We start from the raw sequence: 21,648 nt of genomic DNA, 5'->3' as shown, positions 1-21,648 counted from the left end.
AGTAAATTGCATTTTTTTAGTACTTAGATGAATTAGGAATTCACAAAACATATTAGATTCTCAACATTTGAACTTTCTGGTCAGTTGTGACTGCCACCCATGTCAAGTATTATTGGTCCTTCTGTTTCATTCAGAATAAGGCTTGAAGAAACTTTTACAGTTTGAAAATACATGGAAGCAACAAGACTGAATGAACTATGAGATCCACAACAATCTGGATATATGTTTTAGAAAAATCTATACTCTTCAAATTTAATAAGGGCATTGGTTTAACATCACATGATACCAATAAAACCTCAAACAATTACAGAAAGCTTCAAACCCTCACTTTCTAGAAATGATTAGTCATTAATACAAACATAAATTATAAATGATAGAGGATTTAATATTTCCTTATCTTTTTTCAATATTAGCATGTACATGAAATTTTGTGATTGAATAATTTAATTGTATTTTAATGAAGACAAAATAGTTTCTTGTTATGGACAACATTAGTATTGTTATTTGTTCCTGCACTAAGAGTTCAGAGAGGTGTTTTCATTCTTCTGTTTTCTCACTCTGTCAGGAGGACATCATCCTATGTACAGGACTACGTTAATGTGTGTTGTGCCCATGTTTAAATTGTCCTGTGCATGGAGTTTGCTGTACACACACGTCATTGCCTAGTTACAGCCTCAAAAGATGTGAATGCCAATGGGACTGATTTTCTTCATTGTTCAAGATTTAACCACAAATGCAATGAATCTAGTTGTCATTTCAAGTAGATATTGTGCAGATTTGTTGCTGTAGTCTTTTGCTTCTAGTGAAAATATTTCTGAGCCAAAGCCTACGGATAGGTATAAAAATACAAATTGAAATTTAGCAAGAAAACTTTCTCTGAACTTGTATTTTTTCATCCGTTAAAATGTAGCTGGGTACCCTATAGTACACAAACACAGAAAGGAAACCCAACAAGGTTGCAGAAGCATGGAATTTTTTGACAATGTCACAATTAAGATTTTTCATCATTATTTATACGTGCATCTTTGTCCATCCTCCTTTTATGAGTCACAGTTCTGCATCACGTGTGAAATACTTCTTTACAACATATCCACATTTGGCTTATCTCCACTAGCTTTATCAGCCTTCATCTGCTGTGTCCAGCCATCACAGACTGCCTGTGCACCTCCTTTTCTCTACCAATGTGAGATTGCACCTCTTCAGTTTCTTCATCATTCATATTTAAGATCGTCTCTTCTCTTAGTCAAGCACCACTGAAGGAAAGACCAAGAACAAAGAAAATCCTCCTGTTTCCTACTTCATTACCATTGTGGTCACTTCCATATCCCATTCCACTCTTAATTTTGTGAGAAGAGCAGCTGCTATGCAAACTTTGCTTTGTTCCCATTTTTAGAGATGGGTTATACTCAGGCATATGTCTGTACAGGGTATCTATAGGAGCTACACACAGTACACAAGCCACTACTGGGCATATACAAAATGGAGTTTCCAGAGGTAGCAACTTAAGTACAAATTTTGTAGAATAGCAGAATTCACCCTTTACTTCCAAACGAGATAGCTTGCTGATTTTCATGTCCATGCCACAAAGTATGCATCTTTTAAAAAATAGAACAGAATATTCTTGGTCTTCTTTCAGATGAAAAAAAAAAAAAGTTATTTCCTTAAAATAATTAGAAGCAACTTTTTGATCATTTCACTGAAACTTCCCAAAAAGTTAGCCTGAGGAAGAAAATCAGCCTTCAGATTCCTCCCAATTAAATTTTGGCAGTCTTGTAAACAGCTCATAAACAACTGAAACACTTTTCTAATAAAGCAGTCTTGTTTTCTGTTTCTTATAGGCAGTCACTATAATTTTAATCAGATATATATGTGTATGATTTAAATATAAAGTACATTGTATGTATATGGTTTTTAAAACAAGACTAAGCGATCCTGTAATATATAAAGAACGTCAGAGTTTTCCTTTGATCTTTCTTTGTAGTTGAGTTCCTTTAAACCCTGTATCTTAATAACTTTAGTCTTACCAATTATATAACACTTTACATCTTCAAAACACCATACAGAAAATGCTATTTTTTCTTCTGTGTCCTAAGAACCAAGTCCGAACTCATCTATTCTTTGATCAAGGACAATAGAAATAAAATTATTAAAAGAATTACCATCAGTATCATCACTGAAGCTGTGAGCCAGATTTTGCCACAAGTTCTGGGTGTGTAAATCAGCTCTGAAGACAGAATAGCTGCTCCTAGTCCCTTCAGAAGGAAAGACTGCTTCAAGCTGTCAAGGTGTATGTTTTTGACTGGAGAGAGGGAAAAAATTAACTTCAACTATTTTAGTATTTGCAAACCTTACTAGCACATGAATGAATATGCATTCATTTCCTATACCATAGTCTAATGTGTGAAAATATCTAATAAAATAAAGATTATATCATCATATAGAAGAGGAGGCAAGCTCTTGAGAAATTAGAAATTCAAGTATAATGACATGCAAAGACCACAGATTAAAATAACACAGTCAAAAAATATGAAATATCTTATTATAATATAATTGATTCACACTTCTGGTGGGTTGACCCTGCCTGGCTGGATGCCAGGTGCCCAACAAAGCTGCTCTGTCACTCACCTCCTCAGCTGGACAGGGGAGAGAAAACGTAGCGACAGGCTCGTGGGTTGAGGTAAGAACAGGGAGAGATCACTCAGCAATTACTGTCACAGGCAAAACAGACTCGACTTGGGAAAACTACTTTAATTTGTTCCCAATCAAATCAGAGTAGGATAATGAGAAATAAAACCAAATCTTAAACCACCTTTCCCCCACCCCTCTGTCATCCTGGGCTCAACTGTACTCCTGATGTTCTCTACCACCTCCCCTCCAGCGGTGCAGGGGGACGGTCAATTCATCGCATGTTGTCTCTGCCACTCCTTCCTCCTCAGGGGGAGCCTCCTCACACTCTGCCCCTTTTCCAGTGTGGGGTCCCTCCCATGGAAGAACTCTCCAACAGTTCTTCATGTACTGCTCCATCATGTGTGCCTTCCATGGGGTGACAAGTCCTGCCAGCAAACCTGGTCCAGCATGAGCTCCTCTCTGTCCACAGGTCATGCCAGGAACCTGCTCCAGCATGGGTTTCCCACAGGGTCACAGCCTCCTTTGGGTGCACCCACCTGCTCCAGCATCGGATCCTCTCTCCACAGGCTGCAGGTGGGTATCTGCTCCACCATTAACTTCCATGGCTGCAGAGGGACAGCCTGCCTCACCATGGGCTTCACCACGGGTTGCAGGGGAATTTCTGCTCCAGTGCCTGGAGCACCTCCTCCCCCTCTTTCTTCACTGTCCTTGATGTCTGCAGAGCTGTTTCTCTCACATGTTCTCACTCCTCTCTCTGGCTGCAGTTGCACAGGTCCATATCCCTCCCCATCCCCAATATTTTTGTCCCAGGGGCACTACTAGTATCGCTGATGTGCTCAGCCTTGGGCAGTGGTGGGTCCATCATTGAGCCAGCTAGTATTGGCTCCATCAGACATAGGGGAAGCTTCTAACAGCTTCTTACTGAAGCTGGGTCCCCTATAGTCACCCCGCTACCAAAACCTTGCCATGCAAGCCTAATACAACCCTATGTTCTTTACTACCTAAATGAGAAAAAATAAAACCACACTTTAGCAAAGTGTGTGGGTTTTTTTAGCTATCTGCCAACATTTTCCATTTTACATGTTGGAAATGGATCTAGGCTAATTGAGCACGAAAAATACTCGTATTCTCTCACCAAAGCCCTTGGTGTCTTCAATAAATAGTAACAACTCTCTTGGAAATATATTGATCTGTGTTCTGAAGCTTATTGTAAATCCTTTGCAAAAGTTAATGTCAAGTCATTTTCTCTGTTTATTATTTACTTCTAATAACATTGACATACCCATTAGGTGCTGACAATTGTGCAGGTTTTCAGATGAGAAATCTTGGCCCTTTCTCATTGTAGAAAAAGGTTACAAGACCCCTTTAATGAGATTCATTTGATTTCTAATTACTAACAAATGCAGAAATCAAGTACATTTGACAAAAAAGAAATAAAGTCATTAACTCAGTCATCAGTACATTAAAAAAAGCTAGCTGAAGTCTTGAAAAATCAAACAATGTGGAAACAGAATACAAGATAGACTTAAGTTTTTGGAAGAACTCCATTAGAGAGAAACACTTTTAATACAAGACTGAGTAAGGAGGCAAGAAAATAGAATAATTCTGTCTAGTTATTGATCTTTAAGAGTTGGTATTATATTCTAATAAAATGCAGGCCGATTTTACAAGGCATCCCAAGGTATCCCTTCTAAAATTTTAATAGTTTTTGGGAATAATTTGTGAATTAAAGTGCTGATTCCTAGGAGAAAGGAAAGAGAATGTGATCTCAGCTAAAAAAAATCAGTTACTCTGTCTCTTGTTTTTGCTAACTCAAAGACACTCACGCTTAAAGCTTAGTTCTGAGGCTTTGATCCTATCTCTCTCTTTTTTTTTTTTTTTTTTTGTCAAGCAGCAAGTATTTTTTACTTTGTCTGAGGGATTAAAGTAAAAAAAAATCACTCCTTTCTCACCTCATTTGTTTTAGAATGGAATCATAGAAGACATTACTAAATTTTGAAACTTTTCATAAAGACAAGAGTGAATCCAATAAAAAATGGATGAGCAGAATTACTTGTGAGATTAGTCCCAGTGAAGGCAACAGCAAAAATCACCTAAACACTATGGTTCAATGCATAGCTGCACTCACACCAATAAATAAGAACTGGACACAAAGTAAACAAAGATTTAGATGCGTAACTACCCTTTGAAAATAAACTTTGAAACAAATAAGAGGTAGAATTAGATTTAAAGGGCACATTGATGCCCATGTTTCCTTTTAGAAAGAGAAAAAATAAAAGAAAAATATCTAATATGTGTTGGATTTTGATTTAACAGTTCCTCTGGGTCCAGGCTTGTTCATTATACCAGGAAGACAGGTTTTCAAGATTCTTTTTCATATATCCCCACACTGATACCTGGTAGGTATGATTTTAAGCCCTGTATCATGGACAGCACTAGTACTAACAGCATAGTTCTAGAAAATTAATTTTTAATCTGCAGTAGAAATATATTGAAAATTTACAATATTGGTGCAGGTTTTCTTTTTTTGTTTTGCTAGTGACATCAATAAGAAATTTTATATATATATATATATGTATATTGTATAAGTTTTAAATTAGATGTTGAAAACAGAATCTGGAAATACAGTTTTAAATATAAAGTTAAACTGAAAGGCATGTAATGTTCTTCCACTTGTATAACTTACTGGTAGTTAACAGTTAATATACAGTAATTTTTAAAGTTAGTTTAAATACTTATCTTAGTCATTTATTTTAAAATATGAACATAAAAGATCTTTTACTTGTTGTACCATACTACAATTCTCTCACAAATATGCAGAAAACTATGGAATAAAAAATTGCAATCTTATTATCCTTACATATTCATACACTAAATACTATCAAAGCAATAATATGGCTCACCAAGGTCCACAGTGCACACACATGACTTCATCAACCCTTAGTGAACCATAAAGACCCAAGAATAACAATGCAAATCAGTCTTCCATATACACAATACACAGTGAGACAGTAATATTACAGGAACAGTTTTGTCTGCATGCAGAAATAGTTTCAGATAATGAAAGTGTCACTATATGATATTGCAGGGGACCCATCTACACGCTCCACCAGGTGGAATTCAGAAGAACTTAACGATCCATTGTTGCTCTCGGTAGATTTCAAAATGCAAATTGACTTATTATGTTTCTTTAAGGCAGCCAGAAAAAAATAGCATAATACGGTTGCTATCTCATGAGATGCTTATTTTTATACTCGACTGGAGGCAAAGCACATAGTCATGCATATAAGCAAATGTCTCTTAATCCTACAAAGAAAAGTAACACCTTTAAGCATTTTGCTTCCTAATTATTATTTTATGATTCACAAAAAATAATATTTCAGGATAATTTCACCAAAGTCAGAAAGTAAATTAGCTTGGTTAGCCATATCAGGAATAATCTACCCCAGAAAAAATGTACAATGCTTTATTGCAGTCAATATAATGGGACTTAAGTGGTTCACATGGATTTGTCTTTTATTTTTTACCCCAAAACAAAAGTTCCATTATAAGACACAGGGTATGTATGTCTAGCAAGCTACTCAGGTCACTTAGAAAGCCAGTGACATAGTAACTGCTTGCTGGGGAAAAAGAAAGATGATCAAAGTTACTGTCCTGAAGAACTGGGACAGTTATTATTTGATCAGGGGGAAGAAGGAATAATTTAAATGGATACTGCAAACTGTACTGCAGCCTCTGTCAGGTCTTTTTTCTTCTTTGTCACTGATATCTAATCTTCTTTGCTTCTGAATATTCTGGTTTCAAAAGAAAGTACAAACAGTTTCTGGCCTAAACTTCTTCCATGGTGTGCAGCTGGGAAATCTTTAGCTCAGTATCATTTATTTTGGGTCATTGCTGCTCAGAAAATACATGAATGTGAAGCTGAAAGTTAAAAAGTTGTTTGAAGAAATGGGTGTTGGGGCTTTGTTTGGTCCAAGTTTTCACACTTGGGTACTGCTCCACAAGTCCTTCATTACATTTCTTTGCAAATCTCAACATAAAAAAAATGTATTTCTCAGCTGGCTTTTCTGTTAAGGGTGGCTTAATCTCCCAAATAATGTTTCATTTTAGCTGTTAGAGAGAGGTCCCAACTGAAGTCTTTCTATTTAGAGGATTATACATATCCAGCAGAACAGTCATGTGCCTTGGCTGTAGAAAAAGTAGATTATAGTTTGGATAACAGTAGACTATTGTCCAAATGCGAGATGTCACTACTTCTGTTTCTAGTACCACCCTAAAACAATCTTTGAGGTTGCAGCCCAGTTCCTGCCTAACTACTGCTGCCTGCATTCTTTCAGTTCTGCATCTTTGTGCCATTTGGGCTGACAGAGAGCAAAAAATTTCTTGAGGTAGAATGGTACTGACATCCAGGGCAGATACAGGTCACAAAATATATTCTATCTTTAACAGCAATGAAAAATAATGGATAAAGAAGAAACTCTCTCTTCCACTTCACTCAATGTTTTCTCTGTCACAGAACTCAAATGTGAGTTGTTTTTTTGTTCCATTTCTAGCTTCTAATGTTCCGAACACCATATCTATTTCAAAGTTCACTTACACCAGTAACAAAACAACGTAGTACATCTTTTGGAAAGTTCTACTAGTGCTCGACTAATACCCTGGTAGATATTTTGTCTGTAATTGCCTATAAGGGCATTATCTAGTAGCTAAGGGTAAAGGAATAATGCAGTTTCTAAACACCTCAATTTATAACCTTTTCTTGAAGCAGGAATGTAACCTATTAACTGTCTCATTACATTGTGCATGTATATCTTTGTATTTTATGTTAAAACATCAGATAGATAGATAAAAATGTATGTTTCACAGGAGCTGACTTTCAAGATTTAGGGTGCCTAACTGTTTTTAACCCATTTTTTGTCATTGCTTTTGTTTTCCACATAGTTCACACATATAAACAACTACATCAAAGGTTGCTGTTAGTATGAATAGTGCTTTTAGTATTCAGCAAACAAATCTGCGTTTTGTTTAATTCAGCCCTTTAGAATACTTGAAGAACAGGAACAAGTGCAAGGGTGGAAGTAGAACTGACACAACTTTCATCCTTTTGGTTTATTAACTCTGAAATGAGGACGTATCATTAATGGTCATAAAGGTGCCTCGGAGAATCTAAAAGCTGCAAGTAAGCAACTATAATTAGTTTCCTTGTTGTTTCTTTCTCTCATTTTCTCTTTTGCTTCAGGGAAACATGCCAGGAAGATTATATTCAAAACTGTAAATGCATCTAAATTACAAATAAAGCTTAAAGAGTATTTGTAATTTTTTTTCAATTGTCTGAAAAATAAATGTAATTTTTAACTATTATCCTATTGCCTTAGTTTTATATATATATATAAAAACCATTTTAAAGCACCTACTATATATAGGCCGATCTGATAATAATTATATACATAATCAATATTTAACTGACAGCATCACTACAGTTACCAGCCAAGACTGACTCAACAAAGAATTAAACAAAATAGGCAATGATCCCATCTTCACACCATAGACATAAGAAAATACCTTGGCCTTGAAATTTTCAAAGGATATGGGGGCCCAGAGAAAAGCTGATGTCATGATCAAGGCCGATCCTGGAAAACATTTCATCCATTGAAACTGAGGACTCCAGACTGAGCTCCACTAACTTTTTACAGTTAGTTTGTGCAAAAAGACAGATTCTTGAAAGAAGTAGTCCAAAATCAGCTAGAGATCTGAAGGTGAAAACCAATGAACATTCAGAAATTTTAGAAAAAGCAGGTCCTCAAATCCTGGTATCCTCAAGTTCTGATACTTTTGATTTTGAATAATGTGAACAAATTCAAATGTTAAACAAAACAATGATTTTTTATGTTGTTTTACAAACTTCATGGGGAACATATTTACTTAAATGAACAACACCTACATCATATTAATTTTGAAAAAGATATTTTAGCTCAAAGATGTTTGACAAGAACATTTTGACTACTGTTTACACTAACACTAATTAAGATATTAATCAGAACCCTGAACTGCAAATCCAAGTAATAAAGTGCGCTCAGGAATCCTTCGGTACCTCATTCATCCAGCCAATGTGAATGCCTTAATCTTCTCCAGCCATGAGTGAAGGCAATCAGTGATTAACACAGGAGTGAGACAAAGAACCAAATGGCATTGGCATAGCCAGACTCCCAACTACATGGCAAAATCTCCGACAGTTTCATGTATGCATTCCAAAGCAGAAAGGACCAAGAAAGCACTGTAAGTATGAACAGAAAGAAATCACCTTAGGAGAAATACTTCATCTTATGGGAAAACTCGGGAAGAAAACCTTCAGAAGTAGGGCTGTGTGGTTAAGGGGAAGTATAAGAATGTTGACCGGGGTCAATGTCAAAAGTGAGACACTAGCTGCAACTGAGCTGGAAAAAAAAGCACCTACCCCTTTAGAACTAGACAAGCTGTGATTACAGAATGTATCCTTGATTTTCCAAGAAGCCTCTTAAAAGATTGATTCTGTGGTTTTCTTTAAGGTATTTGATCTAACTAAAGATGGTAAAGCACTGTTTGACTTGATATGGGAGATTTTCCTATGAGAGAATAATAGACTTATGTTCATTTTTGTGGTTTCACATGCTATCTTAGAATATTTATTATTCTCATGAAAGCCGTAGCATCTGGAACAATAAGAATGTGTAAGATTTCAATTAAAAGGAAAACTAATGTTTCAAGAGTTCTGGATTTCTGGACCAAGGGGAAAGAAATGAATGAATAAAGCCTATTCAGAAACAAACTTAACATAGTGTACATCAGGCCTAAATGCCAGACACTTTCTTAGCAAAGTGATGGAGGATTTGCTGAGTTTTGCTTGGGTTTTTGCAGTGTTTTTTTAAATTTGTCATCTCTAGAATCAACACAGAAGCAGAGAAAACTGAGGGTAAAGAAGCAAAAACCCAGCATATACCTATGTCCATTAGAAAAGTTGCTACTTAAGGTGCAATCACAGTTGTCTTTACATGATGTACTGAGTTTATACATCATGGTGACAAATCAGAAATGTTTATATGAGACTTGGGAAGTGCTTCTGCCTAGTCATCGCTTGGAAAATCAAGCATTTAAACCCTGTTCAACCTTTTCAAAATCCAGTAGAATATATTTCAAATTATTAAAAGAAATTGTCACGTTAAAAAGGGGGTTTTACTTGAACCCTTTATATTTGATCAGCCTGTGAGTTTCCCAAGAAAGACAAGACCCTTGTGCCCTACCTGTGCTTTGGCAGCCCACTGTATCAGAGGGTGACTCAACTAATCTATTCAGGGAGACCCGCTGACAGTGTCACTGAATCAAATCCCTTACAACAACTACTCAAATCCCTGGAGACTTAAACAAAATGGTAGTCAGCTAAAGATTTTTATAATACAAAATGCAAATTTATAACAGAAAAAGGTTCAAACATTGCTGGTGATAATACACTGACTGCAAAGCAAGCTTAAAACAATACATCTAGTAACAGCTAGTGTGAGTTAGTCATAGAATAAAGTTCTTACCGAGGAGATGTCCCTATGGGGGAGAAGACAGGTTCAGCCCATCGACTGATCCCAGAAGTTATGATGGAGTCTTCCCTAACTTCTCCCCTCCTTTCTTACTTACACTTTGTAGTACATTGCATATTAATTATCATATACAGGATCAGTTACAAGTTTCTTGCTTCTAATACAAATTAGTGCGCATCCTCAGATAGCACTACTAAAGTTTTTCACTAACTACACATGCTCTCCAAGCAGGGTTTTGCCCTCTTTCAGGGGGGCTATTTGAGTTGGAGGTCATGATCTCCTACTACGACAATTACCTTTGTTCTGCTTTCAACTAATTTTCTGTTGATGTCTGTGGATTACAACACCTTATCCACTTGTCTCCTGCAGCCAGAGCTTTCCTCACTTGAAGTCTTCTTTCTGCAACAACTTAGACCTTTTCACCATCCATTCTTTGTTTCCTGCCCTTCCCAAGGCTGATTCTCTTCATTAGAAGCAACAACTTTAGAACTCTCCTTTTGAACTTATTTCAGTCCAAGACCAGTTCATTTTCTTTACATTTATGTGGAGCTTGAGTGACTCCAGTCATACATGTTTTTGTTACTGATGGGTATCAGCGAGGTGTGGTAGTAACTTGGAGGCAGGTAACTTTGTGATGGAGGCGTGCGATGGTTGTTTCACCTGAGGAAAGTAATTTCACCACAATTGTTGGCTCAGCAGTGGACATCTCATTATTCTTCATGTAACAACTGCTATGCAGCTTATCAGCTGTGTGGTACATCAAGTTTCCATTCCTGCAGGGAGCACAAAAGCCTGGCTGTGGTGTCTCCACTCTGCTCCATCCTCCGTCACTCCTATCAGCATGTGCTGAGATGGCAGGATGTGTTGCTTAGGGAGCTGTGGTGATGTAGATTCCATACATGCCAACCATCCTGAAGGCGATAGCTGTATTTTACCCTAAACAACTTTCTGTTATACTACGCCTCTATTAGGTCCCAGTTTTCTCTAATTCCACCCCAAAGTAATTTTCCTGCAACAATAAAAAACAAAAGTTGTAAATAGATTTCATCTTAACATGAAAAAGGGGTTTTTTTTTTCTTTGTGCGGTGCCATACACAGGTACAATTACTTTTCATTCCTGTGAAGAGTATCTGAACATGAAATTGTATTGCTATGAAAATAGCTAGATACCCAAACCCGTTCTTTGACAGAATCAAGAATCACTAAATTTGGAGCAGACAAGCTTAAGTCATGGCTTTATGTCTGTTACAAATTATGCAGGTTGCAGCGTGCCTAAGAAGCCTCTCAGCACCTTACTATGCAAATAAATTAACTACCGACAGCTTTAACTCAAAGTATTCTTGCTGTTGTTGCTTTTTCTGGATATGAATATTATTTAAAAGTAGCACAGTTGATTACATGATAGAAGCAACAGAAGAAATATACATTCATGTGCTTCATTTAGAAGAAAAATGACTTCATTTAAATACATGTTTTAGTGACTTCTGGAGAAGGAGAGAACAGGTAGCCAGTAAGAATCTTTATTTCTGTCTTCAAGAAGACCCCCACTCTCCTGGTCGCTTTATATCTTCAGTCTTGTCTTATGCTGCTTGTTTTAAAATCAAACACTACTTTCACATCAGAAAATAACTAAAAATTTGAACAGAAGTCTTGTTAAAAAAAAAAAAAAAAGTCTTATATCCTCCTTATTCTCTTTAAAACTCACAAGATGCCCAGAACATTACTTCTGCTAATGCTCAGAAGGGCTGCAGTGCTGAGGTAATAGTGTATCACCATGCCATCGTTGGACAGTGCCAAACACAACACAACAGACCATCTGAGTCTGCCTGGACCAGGCTACACCTGGAGGGGAGGGCTGAGTTCTTCCACAGAGCAGTTTTGACTGCAGAAACCATACAGTTCTCTGCTCAAATACATAGGGAATTGTAGTCCCTAACCCTGATTCAAGATTTAACATAAGTTTCATACTGGAATAATAAACCCTAAAAATAAGTAATTTTCTCATTATTACTCACTTTCTAGGTGGATTGCTCATCTTATTTTGGGGAATTGGGATGGTCTTTTTCTTCTCGTTACCACACAGCAAGCTCTATGTGCCATGGTCTCTGACAGCTGCATATACATGTTACCACATGACAGAGGATTGATGACAACCCCCTCTCAGAACGTTTGTGAGGAAAGAAAGAAGCATATTGCACATTATATCATTACCTGGTAAACTGCTTATCTAAATAGGAGTCTTAAGAATAGTTACTTTTAAATTACTTTTGCTACTAATAAGGAAAAGTTAAGGAAAGTCTATAGAAATATAAAATCAATATTGTAGCCGTTTGACTAAATTTCCAAATACTGAATCATCAGTATAATTCAAAGTAGCTAAAAAATGTAACCAAAATTCTGTATTCTGCCAAGGGAACCTTCATCTTCTGTCCAACTTACCAGAGGTAAAAATTCTTTTTCCTAAGTAATAAGTGTTTCTGTTTCCAGCCTTAAAAATCAATTAGAGCTGCCAGTGAGTAATTAAACTAACTAATGAGATGTTATTTTAAATTACAATCCAACTTTCTCTGAACTGTTTTGCACTAAACCTTAACTACCATATCTGCATTATTCTGATTCCTTTATAGCTTCACAAGCTTGTTTCTTTGTGGGTTGCTTTCAGTTAAATATCACCTGCAGTCACACTAAGAAATAATTAAGTACTTTTAATTGCAGGTTTTCAAAAACCAAACCAAACCAAACCAAATAAAATGTAGGTCCATTCCATAAAATGAAAGTTATCTAATGCTACTGCATCACTAAAATACAGCTAGCTATAGTGTGCAGATTTCTGTCTTGTAAGAAAAGGCCTACTGCAGTGTACTTTAGCAGTCAGGTTAATTGCATTTCTTCAAAGTACACCATTGAGTAAGTTGTAAAGTCATTTAAATGGGTTGCTGACCCACTTCTGCATTTTCTTTTTCAGATGTTGGTATTAAAATTATATTGTCTGAAGTACATGCACAATAGGGGTTAGATTTTCTGTTGTGTGGTTTGCTATGTGGTTTTCAAAAAGTTTAGAACATTTTATGTATATAATGTTGAACCAAGTAATAAAGAAGATTTATGCAAACTGAGAACGTGAACGATAAATAAGTCACATCTTTCCCAGCTATTACATTCTGGCTGGTTTATGAGTTAATAATATGAATAAATGGTTCCTTTAACATCCAGCTCTCTTTCTATCTATTCCTTGCATCTTGTGATGCTTTTTGCAAACCACTTACTAGCATTGTCTGCTTTGCATACCCTTTCTCCTTCAAAGCATGTTAAAAGAAATTGTTGAAAGCATCCTACCCCATTCAGCAATACAGCATGAATAGTCACTCCTGCTATCACCACCACTGAGTGTTGGAGGGTCCTGGGCAAAGCATTTCAACAGACCCTTTTATGCTTATGGCTCTGTCGTTTTGCCCTTTCGTCTCACCTTAACCTCCATCATGTCAAGGTACAATCCCCTACTCTGAACTAGTAGGAGGTGGCTGAACTCCACAGCACAAGAGATAGTGTTTTGGAGCAGCATTCCCTCCTTTTCATTTCCCTTTCATTCAGCAGAGCCTTAGGAGCCCATTCTCCTTCTCTGGAGTACAGCTGGCCCCTGTTCTTTCACACAGAGCTGTTCTTTCTCTGATTTGAAAGCAGAGGCCTCGGGGACCCCTGAAAGATTGTACGGAATTTCCAGTTCCAACTGACAAGTCCAGTTCTCTTTTCTTTCTAGCCTGTGTGTTTCTCTGCAAACTTCAAAGCCAGTTCCTCTGTCGATTTCTGCCAGCACTGATATGAAGGGCCCTAAAGGAACAGGAATTAGAGAGGAGAGGACTCATGTCTGTTTGGCATGAACATCTCTACCTCTGTCGCTGACCTCAAGAGACTCCAAAACAGCGAGTGTTTCCTACAGCGTCCCTGGCTTTTGTTGCTGAACCTAATCCCTACACTGTCCACTGTCCAGTACTAGAACAAGGAAGACTCTTCACAGCATCTTCCCCTGGCCTCCGCTGCGGGGGAGCTCAGCAAGCACAGCTTCCTTCTGTGTTTGCCTGGACTCACACAGAGAACAGAAACCTACAGGGAAGGTGCTAGTCTGCCCCATGGGAATCCATTGAAAAATAGTCTTTCCATCAACACAGCGACAATTGCCAATGGAGAAAGCAAAGAATGGGAAGAGGAAAAGACAGAAGAGTGGCAGTTTTCTCTAGAGAAAGGAAGAATGGCTTTCTGGGAAGGAAGGGGTTACTTTGAGTGTCAGGAACAGTTCTTATTTCTTGAGGGGCATACTTGGATGCCCAAAAAGGAACATTAAGGGCAGTAATGATCAGAAGTGAATTAATACAAAGAGAAGCATTTTCATGAAATGGGAATCCTAAAAAAGATTTGCATTCTTAATGCATTTTAAAATCTATAGCAGTTTTGTCCTCCTGGGTGAAAACACTGTGCTTGCAAGGGCATGAGCATGTTCACAAGAAACTTGGGGGCGGGGGGAAAATTAATTTGTCATTATTTTCAGAAGTCATTCATAAGTCATCTCATCACCAATAGGATGTCTCCCCGCTTCTGTGGGCTTCCAGCCTGTAAATATGCAATAAATGGCTTAAAAGCCAGAAACAGGTTAGGACACATATATGCTGATAGGCACAGACAGTGTGAAAGTCACTTTGCAAATCTGAATTGGATGGAATGTGCTCTGTTTCACAAGATTCAAAGGCATGTTACATCCAAGCTACTCCCTGCCTTTCTAGAGTTTTCCAATGCAAATCTGGGTTATTAATAAGGGTCTGAAGATCTATCCTGTGACTTCTATCTTTCTGAGTAACACAGATTGAAAGCTTGGCTGATACGTGCAGAAATCCTAATGTACTCAGGGTTTAATGCAATGAGACATTGAACTGTATATAATAGCATTCAAAAAGTACCAGATTTCATAGATACTTGTGTAATATTAATGAAAAATCATTTACAACAACAACATATACTATATTCTTTTTCACCACTTCTTGTTTTAAAGTCATTTACAAATCAACCCCCAGCAAAACCAAACCTAACCTTTACTTTTCACAGATCACAGCCACAGGCCACCAAGTTCTTGCCACTCTTAATGAACTCTGTTATTTGTTAAGAGGTCTTTAATACCTACCAATATCTAGGTCTGACTGACACAGACACTTGATACAAGGTATTTGGCTTTATGCCTACCCCAGGTGGAATTCTATTAACATAGGTTGAGGTTTAGGTATCTTTTCAAGCATCAGAAGCTGAATCCACAATACTGCAGAGGAAATGACTGAATATGCCCCTAGAATATAAATTAAGAAGATGCAATAACTACCTTCCCTTGGTTTGCCATGCCTATCTTTCCAAAAACATTTATTTCTCCTTCAAGTAAGCTTTCAACCATAATGCCACTGTTCCAGCTTTCTGGACAATTATAAAAAACCTGTTTGAATGTCATCCTTCATTGAACTAAAGGCTAGGTCAAATACCATTCTACAGCAGAAATACAGACATATTAGCCTATCCTCAAGTCGCCTTAAGTTCTCCTCAAAAATATTAATTTCAAATAATATTTCATAAAAAATTCATTGACATAGCCTCTTTTCTCCCCTCAATATCTCCTCACCAGAAACCATGGCTAATTAATTCCATGCAGACTCTCTGAAAATATTTCTCTGACTTATATTCAACTCAGTATTCATTATGTCTTTCTGAAATCTGAAAAAATATTACTTTGTACTCTCTGGTACTACAATCTGCAGAAATTAATAATTACTGCTTGTCCTTTTAATATATAAATCTAAATATAAGCCTCCCTCAAAAACAGAGGGGAAACTGTACTAATGTCCATTTGTCTAGTATTTCCTAATCAAAATAACTTATTTTTGCATTAGTAGCTGCCTTACTAAGGGAAGGACAGCAAGTAACAAGTGCTTTTAAAAACAGTTTAAGCTTTTTAATCATTCCACTGGTCTTAGTTGGCTTTGATACAATCTTTGATGTACTTTTTATATTTACTTTTGCACCACATCTTAACAGCCGCCTTAAAGTTAAATTTACTCTAATAAAATGACACATTTTAGAGTTAAGAAGCTCCACCTGCTGGATATTCAGTTGTATATTACAACTTTTTCTGTTATTTTTATAATCTTACTACTTACACCTTTATTAACTATCTTCCTTTAATGGAAATCTCATTCTTTTACATTACTGAAAGTAAATAATTAGCCAATAATATTAATTGCCCAACACTATAGCAGAATATCTTAACAGTATTTACTGATAGAAAACATAATATGGAACATCTGGATTACTGCCTCACTTTGCTTTCCACTCTGCTTTTATTTCCAGGCAACTTTATTCCACAGAACCAATGTAATAAAGTCCTGAAATTCTTTTGGACCACAAGTTTAGTAAATGCTTAAAAATGTGATTGCAAGTCCTGATATGCAACCCTAGCTTCTATATCAGATCCAACTGGAATAAAAAATCTATGAAGAACATTCATATAGCTTTTGCACAGCATGGCTCATTTTTCAACATCATGAGCGTGACACACAGTCTAGATGTTTCCCCTTTCATGATTAAGTATGTTCCAACCATTTTTCAGAAATAAAGTTATTTTATTTAAATGAAGGTTGGTATCAATCTTTTCAGCTAGTTTCATGAACAGCAGCTGCCAGAGGCCCATGATGGAAGAACAGTGCAAGCACCAATGCCAGATGATGACAGCTTTGACAGAGAATACAGGTAATATTGTTGCTTTCTACCTCACTTTTCTTTTATCTATGCTGTAATATCTCAAGTACAAATATTCAGATCACTGACAAATGTCTTTAGAAATCATGCCTTACCTCATCTATCAAGGACATGATCATCATTAGAAACATACTAAATTAAAATTGAAGCTTAAAGGAAAACAAATGTTTGCAGAGATTTACTTAAGACTGACAGAAGTGATTTACATTACTAAAAGTTTAACTCAGCTCCACTTAGCATTTCAGGTAGTTGATAAATTAATTAATACTATTTTTTCACCTTGTCCTCTTCTATGTTTTTATGTTTTGGTTTTGGGTGGGTTTTTTTTGTTATGATAAGAAATGGAAATCATAGACTTTGAAAATGTTAATATGCTCTTGAGCTGTACCTTATTCTAATGCTAATCAATGCCAAGATCAAGCAGCAAAGCTGCCTTTCATCCTACACCCGGCACCATTTTACATGTATGTTTGCAAAGAAACATTTATAGGGTGTTTTAGAAACAGCTGGCATCTTTAATTCATTGAGTTTACACTACTTTTTTATGAAATACAGATGCATAGCTTTCTGGACTTGACAATCAGAAACCTGTAATTTAAAACCCAGCAAAATATTTCACACTGCATCCAGATATAAAACTATCCCTCTTTTCCACAGGGAAAAGAAATAATGCACTAAGAAACAAAGGGAGGGAGAGGTAGGAGGGGATTTCTCTTTGCAGTTTCCACAGTCCCATGGCATGAGATTTGCAAAACTTAAAGGGTGGAAGCACTTCATTGTTATCTTCACTGTTCACTCTTGTTGAGTGCGCTTCATCAAACATCCTGGATGACCTTAGCAGAGAGATAAGGCATTGGCACACTTTGCTGGCTCTGTCTGTTAGCTGTACTGTACACACAATGATCTTAGTCAAGAAAGTGTTATTGAGTGGGGGGATGCACATTTGTTGCTTTGTCCTCTGCTTGTATTTCCTTCCCTGAAAAGATAAGAGAGAAAGTAAGCCACCCCCCTTCACTCATTACATAGCCCCAACATCGGGTCAGATATGAGGTGATTTTCCTCATGCTTATAAGAGACTGCCAGAATTTCTTGAGCTTTTGGTAGGAAGATAGCATGATTTCTATCCATCAGCATTTTTAAATAAGTCTTCTAAGAAAGATCTGACATATGTTGATAAACTTTATTGTCCATGAATTGTCTCTTGTTTTTCTTAATCTCCATCCCTATACATAGCAGACAAAAGAAATACAGAACTTCTCTGTATTCTAGAAAGTATTGTTATTAGTATCATGAGTCTATATCCTCCAAGCCAGACTCCTTTGAAGCCCTTATTAAAATCTACGTGCATTTTGCCTGAACACAAAATTGCACAGACCAGTCATTGGGACAACACATGGTGATTTGCCACCAATGTAAAATACCATCCAAAGCACCATCTTCCTTTTTTAGAATGCTTTTTGTCAGTTCATCACAACTCAGCCATTCAAACATTCACAGAACTCATAGGTACTTGTTATTTCTTTCTGAAACAGAAATTAAAGGGTTCCCTAAATACAGGGGTAGTTCATATGGATATATATCATGTGAGAGAAAAAGCATATAGCCTAGAATGTAAAGGATGGAAATATGAAGGGGAAGACAAAGCAGGTACTGGAAAAGGGGCAGAATGAGAGACAAGAAAGGAGATAATCAGAGAAGAGATAATCTAAGAAGGAGATAATCAGAATGCAATTAAAAAATTACAATTTATAAGAAGATCAGTATCTGAATATACCGTACCTTTTGGAAATCCTAAAAGAAAAAAAAATAATAATCTTTTAAAGTAGCTAGAAGTAATTAGGGAGAAATAATACTTTTTGCACTTACCTCTTCTTTTTAGTCAGTTGTAAACAAATACCCAGAAAAACAGTGAGGTAAGCCCAAAGTATTACAAATGTAGAAGAAATTGAAAAGACCAGGAAAGACACTTCAGTCAGAGCCATAGATGGGTAAGCAACACTTGTCAGGACAAGGACTGAAATTATAACTGCATATAATGGAAAAACTGTGAATCATTCCAGGGATAGTTTATCAAAGTCTGAGCAGCTTCTTTTTTGTTAATTTAACAAAATCTCTTTGGACTGTACTATGAGTCTCCCTTGTATTCAAACTTCTTATGACAATGTAAGTATCACATTTCTAACGTATGGCAAGATCAACATCATAAATACGTCTTGCATTTTTGTCCAAATTATAAACTAAATTTGTTTTGAAAGAAGTTTCTAAAATCTCTGTAGTTCTGGATGTGTGCAGCTATTGGTGGCATTTATACACACTGCAAGATCAGATGTTCTTCCTAAAAGAGCAACGACAGTAACTTGAAAGTATTAGTGAAATCAAATTTCGCTAATGTCACTGTGCAAAGTCTGAACCCCACACAACTAGATGTAAAATATTAAATGCCTTTAACTGATGTAAAGACAATTATGAGTGTACTATTAAAACTGTCTATTGTTTATCTGATAGTATGTATCTTGAGAGTATCAGAGAATATCCTGAAGAGAGAGACCCTGAAGAGAGGTCCTCCTTCTGTTTGGAGGTATGTAAAGCAGTAGTCACTTACAAAATCTTGGTCATACATCGTACAAACTAACCCTCAAATCAAATGTCACATTTCTAATAAGTAGCTGATACAAGTTCAACATGTTATACTATTACCAAGATAATCAATGTTCTTTCAGCAGCATTAGAACTCTCCTTTATTTTCTTCTGTGATAGAAAGCACTTATGTACAATTAATATCTTTTGATGCACATCTTGCTTTTAATGATGCTTGTCAATTTCCAGTTAAGAAAATCAGGCATTTTTGCCTTGACTCAACATTAAGTCCGTCTGCATTAATGCCATTTAAAAGGCATTTTTTTTTTTTGTCTTTTGTGGCCCCCTGCCTCATTTGGACTGTAGCATCTGCAGACTTACTCCAGTACTTCTATCAAACTGTGGCCCCTCACAGGACTACTGGTCCCTTATTTAGAAAAAGAGACAACTACAACTGTACAACTTAATGTGTCATAAAATCAAACAGATGTGCAATTTCTTGGATATTTCTAATCCCTCAGAAGATTTTTGTTAGTGCTGGCTTTTTTTTTGGTTGATTGGTTGGATGGTTAGGTTTTGGGGGTTGGTTTTTTTCTGACTGGGTTGAAGAAATAGTTTAAAATTAAAATATTGGCAATCCCCCCTAGAAAGAAGCTGTAAGTTGTGCTCGGTTCTAAGTTTTACACCAGACTTTGAACATATCTTTGCTCATGCTTAAGTTGCATGAGCATTTACTGTGCCAGCAGTTCCACTGAAACTGACTTTATTCAGTTCACCCCTATAAAGTTAATGGGAAGTTTAAATAAATTAATTGGCAGTTCAGATGACAGTCTGGAAAGATGTCACAAAAGATGATAAGCAATGGACAGACTAGTGCACTGAGCAGTCATTTTTGAACACTTTGTTTTAGCTGACAAAGTGATTCGGGTTTAAATTCAAAAAGTTATCCTGATACCGAAGTGGGGATATGTAAAGAAAGAGAAGGCCTCACGACAAACACAATAAAGCCAACAAGTCATAAACAACAAGTCATAAACAATAAAGCCCAGGTCAAAGTCACAGCTATGCCTTCAGATTATTTATGAGACTACTTACAAGTTATTTAAGACATGCATTCATGGGAATTGTATCATTAAAATGGATTTTAAGTGAATGCAAAAGATTGTGTGGACCTTATGCTTTAGGGAAAAGAGTGGTTTATTCAGGTTTAAGTAAATCTGTTCCCAAATGATTTCTACTATGCTGAAATAAGTGAGTTATTTTATTGTCACTGTTCAAAAAGATTCTATACTGGTTATTGGTTAAGATATCTCAGTTTAAATTTATACTTTAAATCACAGTGGCAAAACTTTGTCAGAAGGAAAGAAACCAAACCCACAAACAAAATCTGACAGCCCTAAAACTCTCTGTGCTACAGTTTTCCATCTCTGAAATTTAGTGAATTACTTCCTAATTTCTTTTAGCCTTTGTCAGGCTTAGGTTTTAAGACTGCAAGGCTCCTAAGGGGAAGAACCATCTTTTTGTATGTTAGTATCATGCTTAGCACAGTAAGGCACTAGTTTCAGAAAGGACCTCCAGGTGCTACTGTAATACAAATTAGTATTACTAATATGTAATTTTTGCAGTATAACCATCCATATAAGCAGTGAAATGCCTTAATTTTCTTACCTGCTTTCAACATGTCTCTGAAAATGAAGTGGAGTCGTATAATTCTAAAGAACATGTTAATACTCACGATAAGCAAAGAAGAAAATTCCAGGGGGATTAAATCTTCCATTTTACAGAATGAGTGCAATGAAAGATGCTGTTTCTACAGGAACAGGGGGGTAGACTAATGCTGAAAATCTTCAAATCCTTCTAAATCCTGAGTTAATTAAAATGAAACTTTCTTCATCACACTAGCAAAGCTTTAGCTAAACTACTAAGAAAATGTATCAGTTACTCATAGTGGCAGCATGTGCTTTTAGATTTCCACTCCAAAGCATAACCCTAATGCTGAGACTTACCTGAATCAAACCAGAGGAGCGTGTTGCAGTTTTCTGTATAAATTTCACATATATTTTATAACAGAATCATCTCTCTCCCCAGTACT

This window comes from Falco rusticolus, chromosome 3 (genome assembly GCF_015220075.1).
Source record: "Falco rusticolus isolate bFalRus1 chromosome 3, bFalRus1.pri, whole genome shotgun sequence".
Taxonomy (NCBI): domain Eukaryota; kingdom Metazoa; phylum Chordata; class Aves; order Falconiformes; family Falconidae; genus Falco; species Falco rusticolus.
This window is presented reverse-complemented; position numbering follows the sequence as displayed.